Here is a 21,024-nt window from a genome sequence, read left to right as displayed (position 1 = left end):
GTGGCTGCGAGGGTCATTAGCGAGTGCGCCGGGATCGTACAGATGTTTGTTCGCGGAATGTGCTCATAAAAGCTGCAGGATTACTAGCGTTTGGTGTATAATTGATTTCGTTTTCATAACTGCTTTGAAATGCTTTCTTACAGCCGTAGTTGAGTACCGAAATGCGAGAATAAAGTGACTCTGATCAGTAGCTTTTTTTTTTTTTAAATTGTGTGTGAATGGGCGTACAAGACATTGCGAGCGCGATTTCACACTCATACCCCCTTGTTCGTTTCACTTCTACATTTTCTGTTCGTTTGGCTCGATGTCACTCAGCTTCTCCTCACATTGCTGAATTCTTTCACCGGAAGCAAAACGTGCTTTCGGACACGTTCTCCGCAACTCATGCGGCACTGGCTCGTATTTCGCGCACTTTAGCTGTAACCATAGTATAACAGCTGTTTGCGTATACGCGCACATGCGAAAATGTATTTCGCCTGAGCATGTCTACTGATGCAATCGTCATAACTTCCGTCTTCGGTAACCTCGCCGCTTCCGCCGACTTCGCACACACGGAGGGCAAAGTCTGTCACCCTCCGCCTTCCCCGTTTCATTTGTTTTGTTGCCCCCCCCCCCCTTTTGCATTCTCTCCCATCCTTCCGACGTCTAGTGACGTCACTAGTTCGACTGCCTGCTCGGATGTTGCTCTTGAATTTTTTCTCTCTCTCTGGATCACGTTCTGATCGGCGTCAGGCTTATATTACAACGCCGTGAGACCCGCGAAGTGTGTCGCCCAGTAGGTATAACATGATTTGCGGCCTCCTAATTGAAGGCGCAAAGTCCGCGGCCTACAGCCGGTAAAATGCGGCACTAGGAGTGCGCGCGTTTCTCGTCTCTCGTCCTTCGAAGCTCAGCGGGGTGAAGGAAGGCGGCGGATTGCCCTTCGCTTTGTGTCCATTACATGCATTCGAGGCGCATTATTCACACCTGCAGCGCGCGTCTGAGAGACGGATTTCTTCGCTGTAGCGAGAAGGGGTGCGTGGTACGCAGTAAACGTGCATACGGCGAGTACGCTGCTGCCGCGTAGCAGCGGCTCGATTCCCATGCGGCCGTCGAGGCCGAAGCCGGCTGCCGTTGCTTGAACGGAGTACGCGGGCGGAAGGCACGGGCCAAGCGTGACGCGACGTCCGAATAATGTCCCGCCGGTGTATGAAGAGAGAGGGGGAGAGCGCGCTCTTTGCTGCGGTCTCTGGGAGATCGATAACTGTGTCCCGTATGTACGCTGCGCTGTATAGAGAAAAGGCTAAAACGCCGATTGAGGAGAGGTGGTAGACGCATGAAAGACAAGGTGCAAAAGAGAAAGAAGAAAAGACCGGCCCGGCAAGGCCACCTGTGCCCTTCGAAGGGCGCGGGTGGTGGTTTCGGTTTTGTGCGCGCGTGTCGAGTGTGCGCGGTGAGCGTGTGATCGAGGCGGAAAGGGACGTGACTCATTTGCTGCACCGGCGAAGAGTAGGTGGGTTGTGCGATTAGTCGAATGGCGCCCTTTATTGCGACTAGATGTTATAGCCATGGGGCTTTAGAAAATCGACCTCCCTGCAGTTTAAACAGCCAGCTGTGGTTCATAAACTTACCAGGGTGGAAATAATCCTTGGTCGTTCTGTGTTTTCGCGGCAGTGGTGGTGTGCTAGTTCTGTAGCCTTCTGCTCATTCCCCTCATACACTGATGACTATGTGCGGTGGATGGCGTCGTGTCGTCGCCGTTTGTGTCAGCCTTGTATCACATGATCTACTCCCCCTCCCCCTCTACTCCGTTGCCCAAGGAAAATAGTGTCCGGGTTATGTCGGAGGGGTAGTAAAGGCTGTCGAGGCTCGTTGGGCTCGCTGGGCTCGCTGGGAACCAAAAGTTGCAGGGTGATCACTGATAGCTGGCATGCCCAGCGGGCCAGCGCATAGGCGGCGGCGCCATCTGTGAAAGGGAATAGCCGGGTCTCGAAGCGGATTCTCTCAACTGATACGGTCAGGGAGGCCCGTCCATCACAGATCCGCGTGCGTAGTAGCGGCGGCGGGGCGTGAAGTACATTTGTAAAAATTTTAGTTCGTACTCATTCGTATCGGTTCGGTCTTGTTGACGCTGTTCCTCACTGGTTAAGGCGCTCGGCCACTGAGCCGGAGGACTCGGGTTCTATTCCGACCGCGGCGGCAGCGTTTCGATGTAGGTGCTGTGCGAACTCAGTGCGTGTTATAAACAGCCCCGAGTGGTCGAGATGAATCGAGATCCATCCATTACGGCACCTATTCGTCACTTCCATCTTTCGCTGCCTCCTTCATCCCTTCCTTCACGGCTCGGCTAGTGTGTCCACCGAGGTGTGAGATAGTTGCTGCGCATTTTCTGTAAACTCGATTTTCGTTTGAGTGCGAAAACGTTGCTAGTCACATTACGAGAAAATCCGGCGGCGCGTGTGTACGATGCTACTCGCACATGGTATACAGAAAAACCCAGCGACGGCATGGAAAATAGGGTGACGTCATCAAGCGACCATATGACGCACACAGCAAGCCGAGCACCGCCACTTCAGACGATCCTATAAATGTTGTTCGCCTATATACAGGGTGTACCAGATAACTTGGACCAAGGTTAAAAAAAGAAAAAAAACTAAGCGTTCTTCTTAATTGAAAGCGCGTGGATGTTGTTAAGGTTTATGTAAAGTTACAGTATACCATTTTTTTCGCTCCTCCTAATTGAATAATTGTCGAGATAAATTAACTTTTTAAACATAGCTTGAAACGTTCAGGCGCCAATAGGAAAGTTGTGGAGCTCCACAAATATTGTCCAACCCAGGCACTTCCAATGAGATTAGACTTAGCGTGGCCGTTTTTATTCGGGAAAAACGAAAGCCCGCGGAGTTTAAAAAATACCACGTGACAGCGCGCTCCGTGCGCCCGGATGCGCCTCGATTACAGCGCTCTCATCCGTGCTTTGTAAAAAACATCACTCGCTTGGCAGCTTTCGTGCTGCTAAAGGCAGGGCTTCGCGTTGCGCTTGGTTCCAAGGTAAGCGCCAGTGGGTTCGGGCGGCAATCGAAAGAAAGCGCGGCTCCCGTTTTTCAGCGTAATTCACACGACATTATCAGGCTTGTTATACGCGTCTTTGCTTGTTGGGATCTTGCTCCCAAATTCGAACTCATGAGATTGTCATCGTTCCCCGGCATTCATTCTGCAAACGTGAGCATATTCATCTCACTGGCCCACCTCCGTGCGGCGCCATTCATGCGGCGGCATTCGTACCAAAATAATGACTTGACCGTTTGTCCTACAGCACTCCGGGTGGGGTCATACGATGTCTCGTTGCATATGGCTTACATGTGCTGGTCAATTTGGAAGCTAGCTTGCAAGACAGGCATTCGAACCTACGACGTATGCAACTTCAGTTGTGCGCCTTCCCAGACTTTCGTATCGAAACTGTCATGCAGCCGTTCGTCGTACAGCGTTCCGGATAGGACAGTAATGGTTTGGTTTGGTTTATTGGGGTTTAACGTCCCAAAGCGACCCAGGCTCGGGAGGCCGTAGTGGAGGCCTCCGGAAATTTTGACCATGCACTGACATCGCACAGTGCACGGGCCTCTAAAATTTCGCCTCCATCGACACCGCGTCTTTCGGATCGGCAGCCGAGCACCGTAACCACTGAGCCACCGCGGCAGGCAATGCTTTTGCATTCCCAACGCGTAAGCATTCTGAAGGGTCTCTGCCGAATTTTTTAATCTTATTTATTTGACTACGTGTTCCCAAAGTGTGGAGCAACTAATGCGGGCGTAAACCAGAAAATTGCGGCAAAGAGGGCAGCGCTTCGCGCGCGTGTTTTATACATCTTAGCTGCTTTACCCCCTCCAAATAAAGCCCCTTTTTATTGTTTCCCCTGTTGTCCCTCGTGATCCGTAGACTGGCCGACCTGGTGAAAGCAGATCAGGGGCGGCCGAGCGCTCAGCGCGTGATCTGCGTGCGGCTGTTTGTTGGACGGAATCTGCCTGAGACGCGAAGGGCGCCGAGCTGCTCTTCCGTGTCGTTGCGTTGCCCCTTTCTCCCCTTATCTCTGTACACGGGGTCGCAGGGCAGCACGTGTGTGTGTGTACACGCTTTTCCCCCTCTCCGGTGCCATCGGCTTCTCTTCGGCGGGGGGCGAGCACACGACGCCCCTTATCTGGCGACCGGCGTCGCACTCGGGCACGGTCGGCTGTGCTCGGCTGCCGATAGGCGGAGGCCATTCCCCGAAGGAGTGCAAGGGAAAGTGGTGGAGCCACGCAGCCGATCGGGAGGGGCCGGTGTTGGATGTCTCGGGTCCGGGCTGTCCGCGGGCGACACTCACGCTGGAGTTCCCCCTGGTGGGGAAAACGCTGGTGGTGGTGGTGGTGGTAGTAGTAGTAGTAGTAGCAGTAGTAGTAGTAGTAGCAGTAGTAGCAGTAGTAGTAGTAGTAGTAGTAGTAGTAGTAGTAGTGCAGCAGCAGCAGCAGTAGTAGTAGTACTAGCAGTAGTACTAGCAGTAGTACTAGCAGTAGTAGAAATCATTTATTCACAGAAAGGTAGGATAAAGAGGAGAAAATACAGATTTTGGGTGGAGTGCTTATTTCAGGACCCCAGTGTCCACCGCTGTTGCTCTTGCTTGGGATATCAGATTACGCTGGGTCGCCAAATCAGAGCTGAGCAGGGCAGAGTCCCACTGTTATTCAAGAACCCAACCAGACGGACTTCCGTCGAAGATATTTTCGTTCAAACTCCCACTGTTCCTCGGATTGATGTTCGTCTAGTTCGGGGGCTTGGGGCCGGAGCAGCCCCATGTATAACATGGTACGTTTGTTGCGATTCCGCCACACCAGGGGCAGATTCCGTCATATCTAGCGGGGAAGATGATATGGTACTTGTGTAGGTTAGAAAAGGTGTTTGTGTACTAACGCGTCGCTTCTGTCAGCTCTCTCCGTCAGTGTCTTGGGTAATCCTGCTCTCTATGCGAAGCTTGTGGTCGATTTTTCTAACAAATTAACTCCCATCATCCCTCGCCTGTAGCGAAAATTCTAATGCAAGTATGTATTGGTACTTTACATTCTTGCATTTGCCGTATAGGTTTCCCTATTAGTCCGATATGCGTTCGAATTAGTCCAAGAGGGAGCGGTGGTGGTGAAAAGGGAACAACATGAACAATTTGAGATAAGAAGAGCACTAACTTCTATGACATCAGCTATTCTTGAGGTATTTAGTTAACAGAACTTCACAGGAAAATATGCTAACGTTTACTCGAAGTATAACGAATATCTGGTGGTAACACTTATTTAGAGACCTTTGCTGGTCAACAACTCGCCACCAGCTCATATCGGTACACTTTTAAGAAGGGCTGAATGAAGGCGGCCTATTAATGTATGGTAAGTGTAGAGATGTTATGCTCTGCATGTTCTTATGATGTCACTGTCCCGTAAGGGCGTTAGAGGGTGCGCTTGCTTCTTGTGGAGACCTTTGTTATTGTGAGCGCACTACAAATGCTACCCCGGCATCAGGGAATATAATAGACGATCAGATTTTTCATTTGACGCATTTCTTAATAGGCTTGCTGCCTAATAGTTCTCCCGTTAGAATTTTCGTCAGAGGACTTTTGTAACAAAGGAACTTCCGCACTTGTTGCCTTCTTCTTTGCGCGAAGAATGAACATTCCAGAGTATTTTGGGGGAGTGGGGTAGATTTCAAGCACAAATGTGGCGAACTGGACTTGTTGGCTAAAACAACGCAATGGACGGGAAGGGAAAAACGCAAGCAAGCAAGCAAGCAAAAAAAAAAATAAATAAACAGTGGCTATGAGAGTGTGTGCATTCTGGCAAATTTCTCAGATGTCATTACAGAGTGGGGAAAAGGTCGTGCATTTACGGTTGAGAAGGTACGGAAGGAAAAGTTGGCTGATAAAAAAAATTGTACGCAGCCGGCAGGATTCGAACCTGCGCGGGAAGATCCCAATGGATTTCAAGTCCATCGCCTTAACCACTCGGCCACGACTGCGGATGCTCCCTCGTTGTCAGCAGACGCAAGTAATGCGGCCTCTTCCTCTCCACCTTCCACTGCTCGTTCCGAAGGCCAGTTGGCGGAGGGAAGAGAGGAGGAAAGCTGGAAGAGGCGCACAGCTGCCGCCGCGGGGCCCGCCGCACAACAGGTGGAGCTAGGCACGCTGCCAGGCCTCGGAGATTTGATGCCAGCGGCGGTGTGAATCTCGGAGGCCATGACCAGGTCATGACTATGCCGTGCGGTCGTCTCGAGCGCTGAGTGGCATGGAATGAGATTGGCGCGGTGCTCTTCCCCCGTTTTTCTTTTTTTGTTTTCTCTTTTTGCTCGGGAACGGGCAAGTTGGCGGAAGTCCTTCGACTCGTGAGGAATCGCTTTGTTTTCGTGGCCGTGTACTTAGGGTGCGTCTTTTCTTTGTGGGAGCGCACCGGTTCTCTCTCGTTTGTATATATTTTTTTTTCTCGCGACACTGAGTGAGAAAGGCAAGGGCGCGTCTTTTTACGTTTACTGGGCTTTGCTTGTTTGCATTTCTTTTTCTTTCGTTCTTCAAATAAAGTTCCTTTTCCGTGGTCTCGCCTTTATGCGTACGGATGAAGTCGCAGCACTTTTGCTGGTCCTAAAAAGTGTGATCAGCGGCCGAACTCTAGGAGCGCTACTCCGTAGTCTACTTGGCCGCTATTTAAAGGGACACTGTGGAGACGTCCATCCAGCTACTGATCTCAGTAAAAATTGATTCGCTCGCGCTTTGTTCTGGCTATGGTGACGTTGGTCCGTCAGCAAAAGATGCATTCAGCGCCGAAATTGAATTTGGAAAATTTCCCGCTAGCCCATTCTTATAAAAAAAAAGGGAGGGGGGGGGGGGGCTGCAATCGTTTTGAAGTGAATGGCGGTGTAGCATATAGTCTCTGAGATCCTCAAAGAAATCGGTGTTGACGTACGCATTTAACTGCGAATTAAGCCTGTGACGGCGACTCCTGTATTTTTTTTTTCTTTTAGAGCGAGGGTTCTACTCCTTGGGGTACAACTTCCGATTTCGATGTGGGCGCGACAATAACCTTCAGTGCCTCACAAGGTCAAACTGAACTTAACTGCGTGGTGGCATGGCCCAAGCTATGATATAGTATGACCACGTGGTCATATGACTATGACCATTGGGTACCTGACCTCTGACCCTTGACCTTGACAGTTGATTTGAGATAGCGGGCACCACATTGACAGTGACCTTCAATGCCTCACAAGGTCAAACCGAACTTCACTGCGTGGTGGTATGGCCCAAGCTATGGTAGTATGAGCACGTGATGATGCGACTATGACCATTGCGTACCTCACCTTTGACCCTTGACCTTGACAGTTGATTTGAGATAGCGGACACCACATTGACAGTGACCTTCAATGCCTCACAAGGTCAAAATGAACTTAACTGCTTGGTGGTATGGCCCAAGCTATGGTAGTATGACCATGTGATGATGCGACTATGACCATTGGGTACCTGACCTCGACCTTGACTCTTGACCTTTGCCTTGAAATTTGATACACTGGAGATCATGCTTAACAGATTTTTCGCTCGTATAACTAGGTTCAAGCCACGTTGAACTCCAGCCTTTTTTTTGTTTTTTAGTTCATGAAAGCTCTGTTCTTGGTGAGAGTGGTGTCTTTGTGACTAGAACGCGGTATCCTATGAATAAAGGCAGACTTCTGTTTTCCTCAGTATCTCGTTGAATTCAGTCGGCACGAGTCCTTCTCCTTTGCTCTTTCTCCCCGCTTTTTCACGATCCCGTCAGGCGATTTTGTGCAGGCATAGTTCTAGTATGAGAGGGAGCACTAAGTCTGCACCCGCGAGCATATTCTGTGTTGGCACTTCTACGTCGATGTTGGAAACTCCTCACGTAACATTATCCGTCTAAGCGGGAACACCGTTTAGAACGAAGGACAGCGTGTGCTTTTAACTCGCTGTTGATGGTGGAATGCGGTTAACGCGTTCCCTGACATATATTGGAGCCATACTTGTACTATCAGCAAGCAATGAGAGTCGAACAAGAAAACTGAAATGCCAACATGAAAGCACAAATACATTATTAGCACCTCGAGAGGAAATACAAGCCAGGTTGATTCGCACTTGTAAGAGAGAGCCTTCACGACTTCGAAGTGACGTTAACCTGTTTTAGTATGGGAGCCTTCCCAGGCTGAGATATTCTGATATTGCTCTTCGTGTTTCAGTTCTCTCGTTTGCTTTTAATTTATTTAAATTCTCTATTTGGGTCCTGAAAGTTTCTGACGGTTCCTGAAAGACGAGGTCGTCCTAAAAGACCGCCTCGTCTGGCTTGCTTTATTTTTTTTTGGTCTCGCTACTCCTACTCCTCTTCCGGCGCACTTCTTTCTTTCTTTCTTTCTTTCTTTCTTTCTTTCTTTCTTTCTTTCTTTCTTTCTTTCTTTCTTTCTTTCTTTCTTTCTTTCTTTCTTTCTTTCTTTCTTTCTTTCTTTCTTTCTTTCTTTCTTTCTTTCTTTCTTTCTTTCTTTCTTTCTTCCTTTCTTTCTTTCTTTCTTTCTTTCTTTCTTTATTTCTTTCTTTCTTTCTTTCTTTCTTTCTTCCTTTCTTTCTTTCTTTCTTTCTTTCTTAGTTCCTTCCTTAACTCTTCCTGTCCTTCTTTCTTTCCTTCCTTGCTTCTTTCTTTCTTTCCCTCCTTCCTTCATTTCTTTCTTTTCGCGAACTCGCACACCGACAGACAGAACAACTGCATGGCCTCTGCAGCTGTCCGGCCCCCTCTGCGCTGCATTTCTTTCGTCAATTGCGTTGCTCCACAGCGCGGCGTCCAGCTTACGAAACCGTTCGCCCGCATGTGCACGGGAGTGCCGGCAGTGCAGCAGCAGCGGCCGGCGTTCAGCGTATCGCTCGCTGCGAATCGCTCTCGGAGCGGCTGGAAATGATGCCCCGTGGGACAAGCAAATGACGGAGCGATTCGCTCGACGATGTACACGTACTATACTACGCACCGTACGCCCGCGCGCCACGGTTCATTTAACGGGAGAAGGCTCTCTCTCTCTCGCTTACTTCCTCGTCATCGGGCTTTTGTTCTTTGTAACCTGCACGCCGCACGCGTGCGCGTTACGGACTGAGCGGGTGAAGAAAGAGGTGAGGGGACGGCGTGGTTGTCACGCGAACCGCCTTCTCATTTGCTTTGGAAGCGTTTTGCGGGAAACGCGAAACCAAGAAATGTGCGTGCGTCTACAAAATGAACGCGATGAAACGTAGTACTGTCGATATTAATACTTTTTCTTTTGTGCCGTGAGTGTTTTCAGTATCTTCTTTTCCTTTTTATCCTCGCCTTTTCCTCTCTCCCCTCCCCCTCCCCCGGACTTCCCCCTCGTCCCTGTAATTTGGCTGCCTCGCTGGGCGCACTAAGCGATGGAAGCGCGCGCTGAACCGCCGCGCCGGTGCTGATTTTGACGCTGATGATGCGTGCGTGATGATGAATGAATGTATGTACAAATTGTGAGCTTTTCCGAATGCCTGATTGCGCCTAGCGGAGCGCTAAATTGGTGCAGCCGCGCCGCCATTTCGTTTTTTTTTTCCTTGCATTTTTTGTTTCCTCTTGTTTGGGCTCCCAGTATCAGTGCAGTGCCTGAACTGAGCCGCTCGCGATTGGCGTATATAATGAGGACTATTTGGTAGCCGAAGTGGAGCGTTTCGGGTAGCTGTTGCTTTGTTATGCAGACCGACGCTCATTGTGCCGTCTTAGTGGTTCTAAAGGTAATCTAGTCACGCGGGGTACACGGAATCTAATAAGCGACTTTTCGTGCACGAGCCTTGTGATCGAGCAACACGAGTGGGGCATACTCGCTGCATACGGAATAACGTGTGCGACCTCCATCGTAGTTGTTTAGTCGAGTGCTGTCACGATGGGTGAATTTCGCTGCAGGCGGTATGCGATGCAAAGACTGTCGTGTGCTGATATTCCGGCGGACTTCAAAGCACCTGGTGGGAATTCGAAGCCTTCCTCTAAGGCGCCTCTCACAGCCTCCTGTGCGGCTTCGTCGTGTAAGAATGGGTTAGTTAAATAATTATTTAATAGCTTGCACCGAAATGATGTTCTGCCTACAAGACTGCGGGCACGCGCTTTAATCAGGCGGTGTTTTTGTAGTATTATTTTTAATTCTTTGAACGCGTTTAACGTTCTGGGCACCTTTTAGCACCCATGGAGTATGTAAATGCGCCCGGAGGAGACATTTATTGGGGAGATTGGCTTTTAGATAACAGGTGTCTAGACACTGACGACTTTGATTTCTCGGCATGCATTGAGCGGTTGGCTGCTAGTGGAATGACTAAGGCACAGAAATCTTAGAGCATATCCCGCTCTAAAGTAGTAGCACGGTGGTTTGGTCCAGTTGGTTGCAGAAAATGCAGAATAATGCAGAAAAAAGATCCGTAGCACAAATAAAACGTACGCAGAAGACAGCACCGTCCTGTCTTTTTTTTGTTCCCAGTCTTCTGTGTGCGTTTTATTTATGCTGCGAATATTTTTCTGCATTATGGCTGTAAAATAGGCAGGGCGCAACGAAGCCGCGTCGAAACCAAGACGACTAAACAACTACGATGGAGGTCGCACACGTTATTCCGTATGCAGCGAGTATGCCCCACTCGTGTTGCTCGATCACAAGGCTCGTGCACGAAAAGTCGCTTATTAGATTCTCTGTACCCCGCGTGACTATATTTACATGGGCGTGAAACGAAAGAGAATAGCTGACAGGAGGGAAAGTGCTCTTGTATCGAGCTTTCCGGCCGGCGCTACTGAAGAGAAGACTCTTCCGAGGCTATCCGTCACAGCCCACTCTTGCTGCGCGGGGAGGAAGAGCCCAGTGATTCGAATCAGCCGCCTAATGCGTTACACTTCGCTCAGGAAACGGTGCGGGCATCACTTTTCCCCCTCTGCACTCACACGCGGTCGGTCTCTCTCTCTCTCGCACCCTTTTTCTCCTTTCCTTTGAGTCTTTCGTCGCCCCTTTCGCTGCGTGTTATGCACGCATGCTCGCGCTTTGTTCCTGGCCGCTCGTGTTCGTCCCGGCCCCGGAGTTTGCCGGAAGCACTCACGTCTGGGGCGCGGCGACGCCCCCCTCCCCCGAGGAAAAGCCGTTGCGGCGTACGAGAGATGCTGTTTGTTCCTCGTTGGCGCCCGTTCCAACGGGACCTCTCCGTTGTAGCCAGCACACCGTAAGCGGAGTCATCATTAGCCGCGCGGACAGACGGCTGACTGACTGGCGATAGCGCGTTTGGAAACCTCAGCAGACGCGGCGGGCGCGATTAGCGGAGTAACGGACTATAACCACCGCCTTTTCTGCTGCTCGCGGGGTAGTCCCCTGCGCGCGAGCTTTTTCCTCCTGCCGGAGGTTATAGTATATTTTGTTAGGTTTCGTCGTCGTGCGTGTTTAGGTGCATGAATGACTTCCTGGGATCCGAGACGCTCGAAGCGGCGTCGTTCCCGATAGCCCATTGTTTTCCCGTGTGTCGTCGTCGGCACACGCCACGTTTGTGTATATATGTGCACTCGGGCTAAAAAGAAACGCGGACAGCAGGGGGCGCCGGCCTCGTGAGATTTACTCAGCGCGAGCGACGCTGTCGGCTCCCGAGACATAGCAAACACGTGTCCGGGGTGGGGGCGTCCTAGAATGTTCTGTGCAGTGGAGCGGTTGTAGCAGAGTTTGGTCCCGTAATGCGCGTCTTTTTGACTAAGGGATCGTTCGGAATTCCTTCTGTTGACGCTGTGGATGCGGATGTCCTCCTCTTTCAGTGGCCCATCTTGGAGGCGCTCAGTAACAGCTGGGACCCCTCGGGAGTGCATGTGCGTATACATGTCCGTTAGGACTTGTACAGAAAAATTCATGGTCCTGTCGCTGCGTGCTCCGACGTCCTCGCGCTTCTGCTCTCACCCTGTGGGACCGCATTTATCGGTTTGAGCAGCGAGCTTGCAGTAATGTGTCATTACAAAGATTATTAGCGCCTTGTAACGGAATATAATAGTTGCTAGTGTACTACGGAGGTTGCTGTTCAATCTACTACGTTCGTATACAACTCAAGAAAGGAGCCTTCTAGCCAATTGCGTCGACCGATTCTCCGCCTTGACCAATCTTCTTGGAGCTGCTAGCATGAAATCGTATAGGAGATGGCAGATGAATGGGGAATAGCTTAATCGGACTGACCGTGACGTCATGAAAATCAGTCGACGCCATTGGCTTGGCTGGAGGGTCTCCTTTTGTGGGGCATGCGCCGCTTCGTTTTTGAGTTGTATCCGGCTACATATGGCACTACGACGGTAGAACTAACGGCGTTAACAGAGCAGAAATTGGCGTTCTTGATCCTGTCGTCGTCCCTCCGAACAACCAGTAGACGCGCAGACTGCAGGGGAGCGGCCGAGGTTGTAGACCGCTCCGAGCAGTGCATGTATAGGAGGAAGAACGATGCACCGCGCCCACATGGACCGAGGCACGCGACTGCAGCCGAGAGCTGGCGTGAGCTCCTTCCGTAGCCTCTTTCCTCGCACCCACATATATAGACGCACTTGCGCTCGGCGTGCCGTTCCGGGCATTGTGTCCCGGTCATCGCTCACGTTGGTGGCCAGCGCACCCCCGTCTCCTTCTTCGCCGTCTCCTCCTTCGCCGTCTCTCCTCTGCCGAGTGGTGGTGGAGCGCGCCCGTTGTTATCATCGTCCTCGCCGTTATTATATCAGGAGCGCCTCGTATCGCGTGGCACGTCTGCCGCACTTCCTCGATTGCCTCCGCCTTTTTCTTTTCTTCCCTTTCCTCCGTTCGTTGGCTTGTTTCTCGTTTGTGTCTTCTGCCGCGACGCCTCGGGGGGCTCTCGTCTGCTCGTCTGCGGTTTCTTGCTGCAACAATATAGAGGGTGACTATAGGCGGCGCTGCTGTCTCTGCTGCATGGCCCAGAATGGCAGTTCATGGGCCATATATGAATCGCTCGAAGTGCATCGGTTAGACCTGACATCGAGCGTCTGTGTGGAACCTTATTCCCGGCTTTGGGAGGCCAGTTTGTTGCGCAACAAATATTCGTCTGTGCTTTACATAAGCGAACTCATGTGCCCTATTATTTTCATGTTTGTAAAGCTTGAAAGACAGGGTTTTGTATTAACACTCGGATTACGGATCCGTAACCGTCCTGTGAGTTTTTTTTCTTCTTACTTTCCGTTTTATTCTGATGCTTCGTCAGTTATGGTGATTTTTTTTTTTTGCCATCTCTAAGCTATATTATTTTGAATTCTATGGCTGCTGGTGCAAATTTATCTGTTCTGCATTTAACTCCATCAGCACTCCAGTCTTCTCTTAGTCATGTGTAGTACTGTTCATCCATATGTTAATTTTGCCTTCGCTGTCCCTGCAAGCCAGAGCTTCTTAGTGTGGTCTCCTCGATATCTGGATGTATACCATGACAGCCATGCCCAATATTATTGCGAAAGCAATACTAGTTGCACTTTCAGCCCGTCGCGTAGCGAGGCCGGTAGCTACCATATTAGCATATTGGATTAGATTGGATAACCGATGCATCTCCACAAGTCTAACCACCACCTGCTATACACTACCAGCTGAACCATGGCGTAGGTACGGATATTGCTTTCGCATTTACCGGGCTTAACCAAGCTAAGCCACAGCCATTTTTCCGTTCGGCAGAAATTCCGGTGTTGTCGTCGTCGTCGGCATTGTCCGCATGTATGGGCGCTAATGCTATCGCGTCTATACCTTTAAAGCGGAGCTTAAGTGTGCCCTCTAATCTTTTAATCTTCTCTGCAATGCTCCTGGGAGCTGCACAAATGTTGCCTCCGTGCTCATGCATACTTCTTTATTTTCTCTGTCTACTCTCCTAAAAAACAATTAGGGCACTGCCTCTAGAATTATCATACCGTATTTTCCGGTGTATAAGACGCGGCTTTTTTTCGAAAATTTTGCTGGTGCGTCCTATACAAGGGTGCGTCTTATATGCGAATTTTTCATCTTTTTTTGCGCGTTCATCGATTACTCCAGTTCATGCTCAAGCTTTTTTCACCTAAAAAATATCACTACCAATAACGCGGTTGTAACACGGTTAATACTTCAATACCGGGACCGCCGTGCGCGACATTCTAGGTGATCTATATTATGAAACGGCGGGGATGACGACTTCCGGGATCACAAACGCGCGGCTGTTTCGGAGGCCCCAAGCAAAAGTAATGAGAAGCGCCAAAAGATGGTGACAATCGCGCTTCTCGCCATTGTCAAGACAAGCCGGCGTTCTTTTTTAGTCACCCTTTGCAACTTTTTTTTGCTCCGTGTACGTAGTGCATGTTTCAGCCGAGTTGCTTCCAGAAATGGGTGAACCTTTTGATAGCGCATCTGAAGATGAAGACTTCGAAGGTTTCAAGTAGAATAAAATGTTATGGACATATGGGGAGCTGTATCGTTTTTCCGTTCTTTTTTGCTAGAACGTGGACGAGTATGGCATGAGTGTTGCCTTTTTCGATCACTTAGCGTTGCTTAAGAATTGCTCACAGGTACGGTGCATTTCGCGATAGTCGCGCAAGCGTATTTAATTAAGCCTCACTGGCCTAACTGGGTAAACTGGGGTGCGTCTTATACACGGGTGCGTCTTATATACGAACTTTTCCAGTGACAGCTTGCATATATGGCAAGTGCGTCTTATACAAGGGTGCGTCTTATACACCGGAAAATACGGTAGTTTTCTTTCCCGGATAATGAACGATTGCAGCGCCATCTGGTACGTCCGTACAAAACTATATGACCTCGAAGCTGCGGGCCCGCTTCGACCCACGGAATAGTAAGTGCTGCGTTGCTGGGCCGTGACGGGTGCGTCACGCCAAGTTGGCCCAACTTCGTTCATGCGCCGCGCCTGAGGTCAGCCGCTGTTATGCACTGCTTGCAGTGGTGCGCACTCGGGCATGCGTGCATTTGAAACGGCCTTTCTTGAATGAACGGACGCACGCGAACTGCCTCTGGTCCAAGTCTATCCTCAAATCTATCACGTGCACTCTATAAGGCTTAAAAAGATGAGGGGGAAAACTGATGCAGCATATATGGTTTGAAAACGTGGAGGAACCATTCAGTAAAAATGAAAATGAATATTGGTTTTTGGGAAAGCGAAATGACGCAGTAACTGTCTCACATATCTCGGTGGACACCCGAACCGCGCCGTAAGGAAGGTATAAAGGTGGGAGTGAAAGAAGAAAGGAAGGAAGAGGTGCCGTAGCGGAGGTCTCCGTAATAATTAGAAATATGAGATGAAAGCTGCAAATCACATACTCCTGCACATCGCCGCGAAATAAAAAGGGACCATTCAGCCAATATTTTTTTCCGTCAAAGTGTACGAGTCAGTAATTCGTGGCTTTCATCTTTTATTTCTTATTAGGTGATTTTCGTGGGCCGTGTTCTTTCGTCTTACACGGAGGAGCCCAAAAGTACGGCTAACAATCGCGCGCACTTCGTAACGCTGTGGAGAGACGAACGGATCTCACGTTTCAGGAACAATCGTCGTCGAGGGAATAATTATAGATGGTTGCTACAAAGGTCATTGCGCTACACAGCTTCCTGGGAAAAAAAAAAAAAATGTCCAAGGCGAATTTTTGCTGAATTTCGAGGGTTCTATAGGTTCTGAAGTTTTCCGCTGTAGCTGTTCTCAGGTGAGTGCTAGTGAGTAATAACCCGTTTGACTGAAATATACTCCGTCTTGCGGAATTTAGCTAAATGGGCGGGGAAAGTCTATGGCTTGTATACACTGCAAAAAACGTGTGAAATCGCAAAAATATTAGAGGAAATTTCTTATATGTATTTTTTACATGAAAACCTATTACATGCGCCGAGAACGGTGAATTTCTCTATTTCCCGCCATTGCTCTGTCTCGCTGGCGTGCTTTGCTCGAAGGAAAAAAATATATATACATTTCGAAAGCTTTTTAATTAAGCATTTAATTTTGCGTAACAACAAAAAATGTATATTTTTTTCTTGGATGTCTACAGCTCATACTGCATTCTGCGGTCTTTACAAGTGTCCCTGAGAGACGCATCTCTGTAGTTCCTCTTGCTGTGCACATTTTTCCCGCCACGGGGTCGAGGCACGGGCGCAAAGACAGGCACAGGACACACGCGGGGTGACCCACGGAGCTGCAGAACATCTGCGTTATTTTTCATCTACAGAACACCTGTGGAACGTGGGTCCACCTTTTGATCAGTCAGTGGCGAGAAGGAAACGGGTGATTCCCAGCTTCCACGTTGCGCCACCACACGAGCTCATGTGGCGACCACGTCGTGTCGTTGCCGTAGTTTTATGCGAAGCATGTTACTAGAGCTACACTACAGCCCGTCGAGCGCGGCGGTGGAGCTACCATTGACCTTGAGCGTTACCACGTGACACCACGTGACAACATGACGTCACAGCAGAGGAGAGATGGGCTGCCGGCTCGCGCGGTCGGCGGCGGCGGTGGAGGCTCCACATCAGAGGCGCGGCGGCTGACCACGTGACAACATGACGTCACAGCAGAGGAGAGATGGGCTGCCGGCTCGCGCGGTCGGCCGCGGCGGTGGAGGCTCCACATCAGAGGCGCTGCAGCTGACCACGTGACGCTACAGCAGCGGTATAAAGCTGAGCTTGCCTCGCTCTCCGGGCACTTACGAGGCGGCCAGGTGTTGGGATGCCGCCTAGAAGCAGGGCTGATTTGAGCGACGACCAAGCCTAGCCATCAATATGCTTCGCATCTGACTAGGCTTAACCTTAGCTAAGCCTCAGGCATTTTTTCTATCTCGCGAATTCCTTTCAATGACCAGATCCTCAGCTGCTGTCTCATTGTTCTTCTCGTTTGCGTAGTTGTTTGCAGGTCATGGTTCGGCATACCATCGATTCTGCGCAAGGTCGCGGTAGCGGTGTTGAGTTACTCTTAGAGATCCTTGGCTGGGACGGCGCCGGGATATTGGCAGCGTGGTGGCGAGAAAGGGTGGGGGGATTCAAATTTAAAGTGGGGATAGTGGGTCTGTTTTGTTGTCTCCTTATAAAGGCAAAACCAGTAATGTCTTCTAAGAACGCAGCGCGTGCTCCACATACAGCTGGGACACCTGGGTCGCATTATCAGGTGGTGTCCTTTTTCTAGGGGTCTCAAGAAAACGGGATATTTTTCTATGTCGGCCGAAATATTCTCTAGAAAATCCGGTGTCGGCGTTGTGAGCGAAAATCGCTAGCATGACACTGGCAGGTGGCGCACAGAGAGCAACCCAGGAGGCAGGTGGGCCACCTATAGGTCACGCGACGTTGCGGCGCCATCAGGCCCATCACCACCTGCCCACCGGAAAGTGAGCAAACTACCCACCGTGGCGGGTGGTAGTTAAGTTAATTATTGGTTGCTCGGGAAGAGCAACCTGCGCCATGCAAGGCCAGCAGTGTCGCATCGCTTAAACGCTGCACCACTGTGCCAGGAGGGGTACGAGGACTTCTAGGGATCTATGAATATAAAGTAAAGAATGGCTTTCTGCGTATATGGGAATTAACCCATTACGCTATCGCGTCATACCCTTTAGGCGGAGCTTAACTGTCCCCTGCAATTTGTTTTTTGCCACCCCTTGCCTCCCCTTGGCGCCGTCACTGGTCCCTGGCTAGCTCCGACGGGAATGAGTTGCCGCTGTATTCAGTGTCGTGCAGGGCCGAGCCGTGCCAGGCGAGGTTTGCTGAGCTGCGCGCTAGGGCGGCAGCTGTTGTTAGAGGCCGAGGCAATTAACCAGCTGCTGCGGCATACACGGCGTACTCTAACGCCTCCCCTGCGTACTGTGCGAAGTCGCCGCTGTGCACGTGTGTGTGTTATTCTGCGAAGATGAATGTGCGACAAGTCACCGCGCACGCGCCTGTTTGCACCTTTTCTCCCCCTCCCCTTTAGGTGAGTCTTGAAGGAATGAGAGTCTGGGGAAGGCTTCGTATCAAGGCGTCTTGTACTGCCGTCCCTTCGGTGCGAATGCCAGCCTCCTTGCTTTAGTGGCTTTGCGTTTGTGCCGTTTGTCCACCACGTTGCTGACGTGTCACCCGGCCCCCCATTAATTTTGACGGTCGCAAGCGTCAGATTGCGCGCACGCGCGCCTCGATTCATTAGTCTTCTCGTTAGCGGGTATTGCCTCCCCGCGCTGGCTGGTTAGCGCGAGCGCGTTCCCCAGCGACGCTATTAGTATACGGTCGCCGAGACCGGCAGCCGGTCCGGAGGCGTTGCCATCGATTTCGGCGCAGCGTTGCTGGCCGAACACGAAAGACTGCGAACATATCGCGACGCAACGCCCGCACACTTGGCAGACTTTCGACGAAGAGCAGGAGGAGGACAACTTTCTTCCTCCTCCTCCTCCTCAACATCATCATCATCAGCTTAGTTATGTTCACTGCAGAACAGATGGCTCCCCCACTGACCTCCAATTAACTCTGTACTGACCTTCCTATACATGCGAAAATTCGTAATCTCCTCCGCTTGCCCGACTATCTGCCGCCCGCTCCTACGTTTGTCTTCCCTTGGAAATCGCTCTGTTACCCTAATGGAGCAAATAAAGGACAATTTTGTTTGAGCCCAGAAACGATGGTGTCGTGGGATGCAGTGCTTGGCTCCGCTATAGAACCAACTCTGTAGATGCGCCCAGTCTGAGTGGAGTGCAGTACTTCCGAAAGGCGTAGGAAGTGTATATTGGTGCTAGGGCAGGGCTTGTAACTTAGACGTGTGTGTAGGGGTGTGTTTTGCATCTGCTCTGATTCCCAGGCAGTTGGTGCAGTGAGCCCCGTTTCGCGCCACCCGAAGTTGCAGAGAACTAAATGTGTGAGTAGAGCATTTCTTGGCTTGTACTTCGTGGAGGATGTGAAATTGTTTATTTATTTACACAGAAACCTCGTGGACTTGGCATATTGCACAAGGACGGAGGGAGTGTGTGCAAAAGTACAAGTCGAAGAAATTGAGCACGAATTTACAGCTGACTGTAGATCTATGAAAAGGGCAGTCATTTTTAAAACGGATACATTGTGGGATATTCGAAATCGTAATTATTCAATGGATGTCGGAAAATGCAGAACAATAGCTTGTAACATGACGAAAAAAGCCCAATAAAATGTGTCACTCATTTCTTTCCTAGCAACTTCGGCTGTAATGCCTTTTATGTTGCAAAAACTGGAGCGCGAGCGTTCTTCGTGAATATAAAGACGCAGTAGGAATCGGCGACTTCGTGGTAGTTGCAATGACATTCTATGGTTATAACAGCTGCCGATGAAGCATGCGGCAGAGATATTAGAGCAGGCTAATTTGAAATGCATGTGGAGGCGGCCAGATGTACGGTGCAAATTTAGTGATGGTGAAGTTTTTTCCTGGCGCTTTTCTAGAGTGATCAGCTATTTGATGTAAATTTGTATTTGCTGCATTTGCTGTCGGCTATTTGCTGTAAAGCGGTCGTGTAAATTAATGATCGAACACATTTTCCTGGTCACATGCGTGGTCTGGTGTCTTGCAAAGTGACTGTGTGTTAGAGGTATATGATTCCATTCTGGCACTTCGTGCGCGCTTTTGGAACTAATTTCTTTGTAGTCGTCATCATCATCAGTAGCTGGGCCAAGTCTACTGTAAGACACGAGTCCAGTGCCAGCCGCGTCCACCTTGTCCCCACAATCTCCTCTGCCCATCCGTGTCACTCCCTGCTGCCTGATGTGCCTGTATTTCCCTATCGGTGATGTCCAATCTGTTACCGCGCTAAGCTTGTTCAGTTATCTGCGCTGCACATCGCGCGTCCGGCCCAACTCCATTTATTCCGCTCGATTTCCGCTAAGTTGTGATTACCTTCCAGATGGTTCTCCATTTCACGCCGCTTCCTTTATGTGTCACAAAGTTACCCCTGCCATTTTCTGTTCCACGGCTCCCTTTCCGCGCTTTATCCCCTTGCAAGCTTTTCCGTGAGTATCTTAAGTTTCGGCAACGCAGGTGATCATGCAAACTGCCAGGGTGGCGCATTTCTCGCATTCTTTACGCACTTCCTCGTTCTCGCTTGTGTCACGCAATTACAGTTCCTTCTAGTGTTCATTCGTAAGTTGTCGCAGGAAACCGTGGATGTTACCTAAAAAAACAACGCGTACACGGCCGAGCCCATGCATGAGTGCCACATCATAGCCGCACGGCTGAGACCTAATTGCAACAAAGGCCCAAGCTACTCCGCGCCGTGCACAGAAGGGGTCTGCGCAGTCCGAAGAAACGACTGCGTAATGACCAGCTCTTTTAGGCATACCCTTTTCCGTGCGAAGCTGGGTACACAAGCGTCGTCCGCCCGCAGCTGCGCCGAATGTTGTGTCTGCGGGTAGCCACTGAGGCGGGCCAATGCGCATGTAGGGTGTAGTGTGTGCTGCAGGGTGTGCTGCGTCGCGCCCCCTGTCCGTCGCTCCGAGGTGCAGGGTGCGCCTCCTCATATCGGGGCACATCGCTGCGGCGTGGAAGAGCGCGGCGCCGGAGACCGATTAACCGGCCGACCCCGTTTGACGGTCCGCTGCGGCCGCGACGCGCGATTCATAAGCGGGGCTGCAACGTGCGTAGTCGCGCGTGCGTATGTGTGTCTGTGTGTGTGTACTGTATACGGCACGGCGTGACGGTGTCGCGCGTACACACCTCGAGTGGTCGGCCCTGGAGGAGGAGAGCCTTCTGCCCTCGGGCTACGCTACACACACCCTTTGCGCGTGCGCACCCTGGGAACTCCCGCGTGTGCATGTCCTCAGTTGAGCGCAGCGCTGTCGAAGCTGCAGCATGTTGACACGAGCCAGAGTAGGTGGCGGTTGCTTAGAAAAGAAAGATGGGAGGGACCTGAGGCAACTGCTCACATATCCTATCCTATCCTATCCTATCCTATCCTATCCTATCCTATCCTATCCTATCCTATCCTATCCTATCCTATCCTATCCTATCCTATCCTATCCTATCCTATCCTATCCTATGTTATGTTATGTTATGTTATGTTATGTTATGTTATGTTATGTTATGTT

The 21,024-nt window shown here is 50.5% G+C and overlaps 1 protein-coding gene and 1 non-coding gene across 2 annotated transcripts in view; one reads left to right on the top strand and one right to left on the bottom strand.

The window, feature by feature from the left end:
* Positions 1-21,024, top strand: part of LOC149363250 (protein-tyrosine sulfotransferase 1-like) — a 249,801-nt gene that overhangs the window by 14,474 nt on the left and 214,303 nt on the right. The gene's annotated exons all lie outside the window — the stretch shown is intronic.
* TRNAS-UGA (transfer RNA serine (anticodon UGA)) lies at positions 5,931-6,012 on the bottom strand. Its single transcript has one exon. It is a non-coding gene; the product is annotated as a tRNA-Ser (tRNA).

The sequence above is a fragment of the Amblyomma mixtum genome, chromosome 2 (assembly GCF_055824585.1).
Source record: "Amblyomma mixtum isolate Tamu chromosome 2, ASM5582458v1, whole genome shotgun sequence".
In the NCBI taxonomy this organism is placed as follows: domain Eukaryota; kingdom Metazoa; phylum Arthropoda; class Arachnida; order Ixodida; family Ixodidae; genus Amblyomma; species Amblyomma mixtum.
The sequence above is the reverse complement of the archived record's forward strand: the minus strand, read 5'-3'. Positions and strand labels throughout refer to the sequence as shown.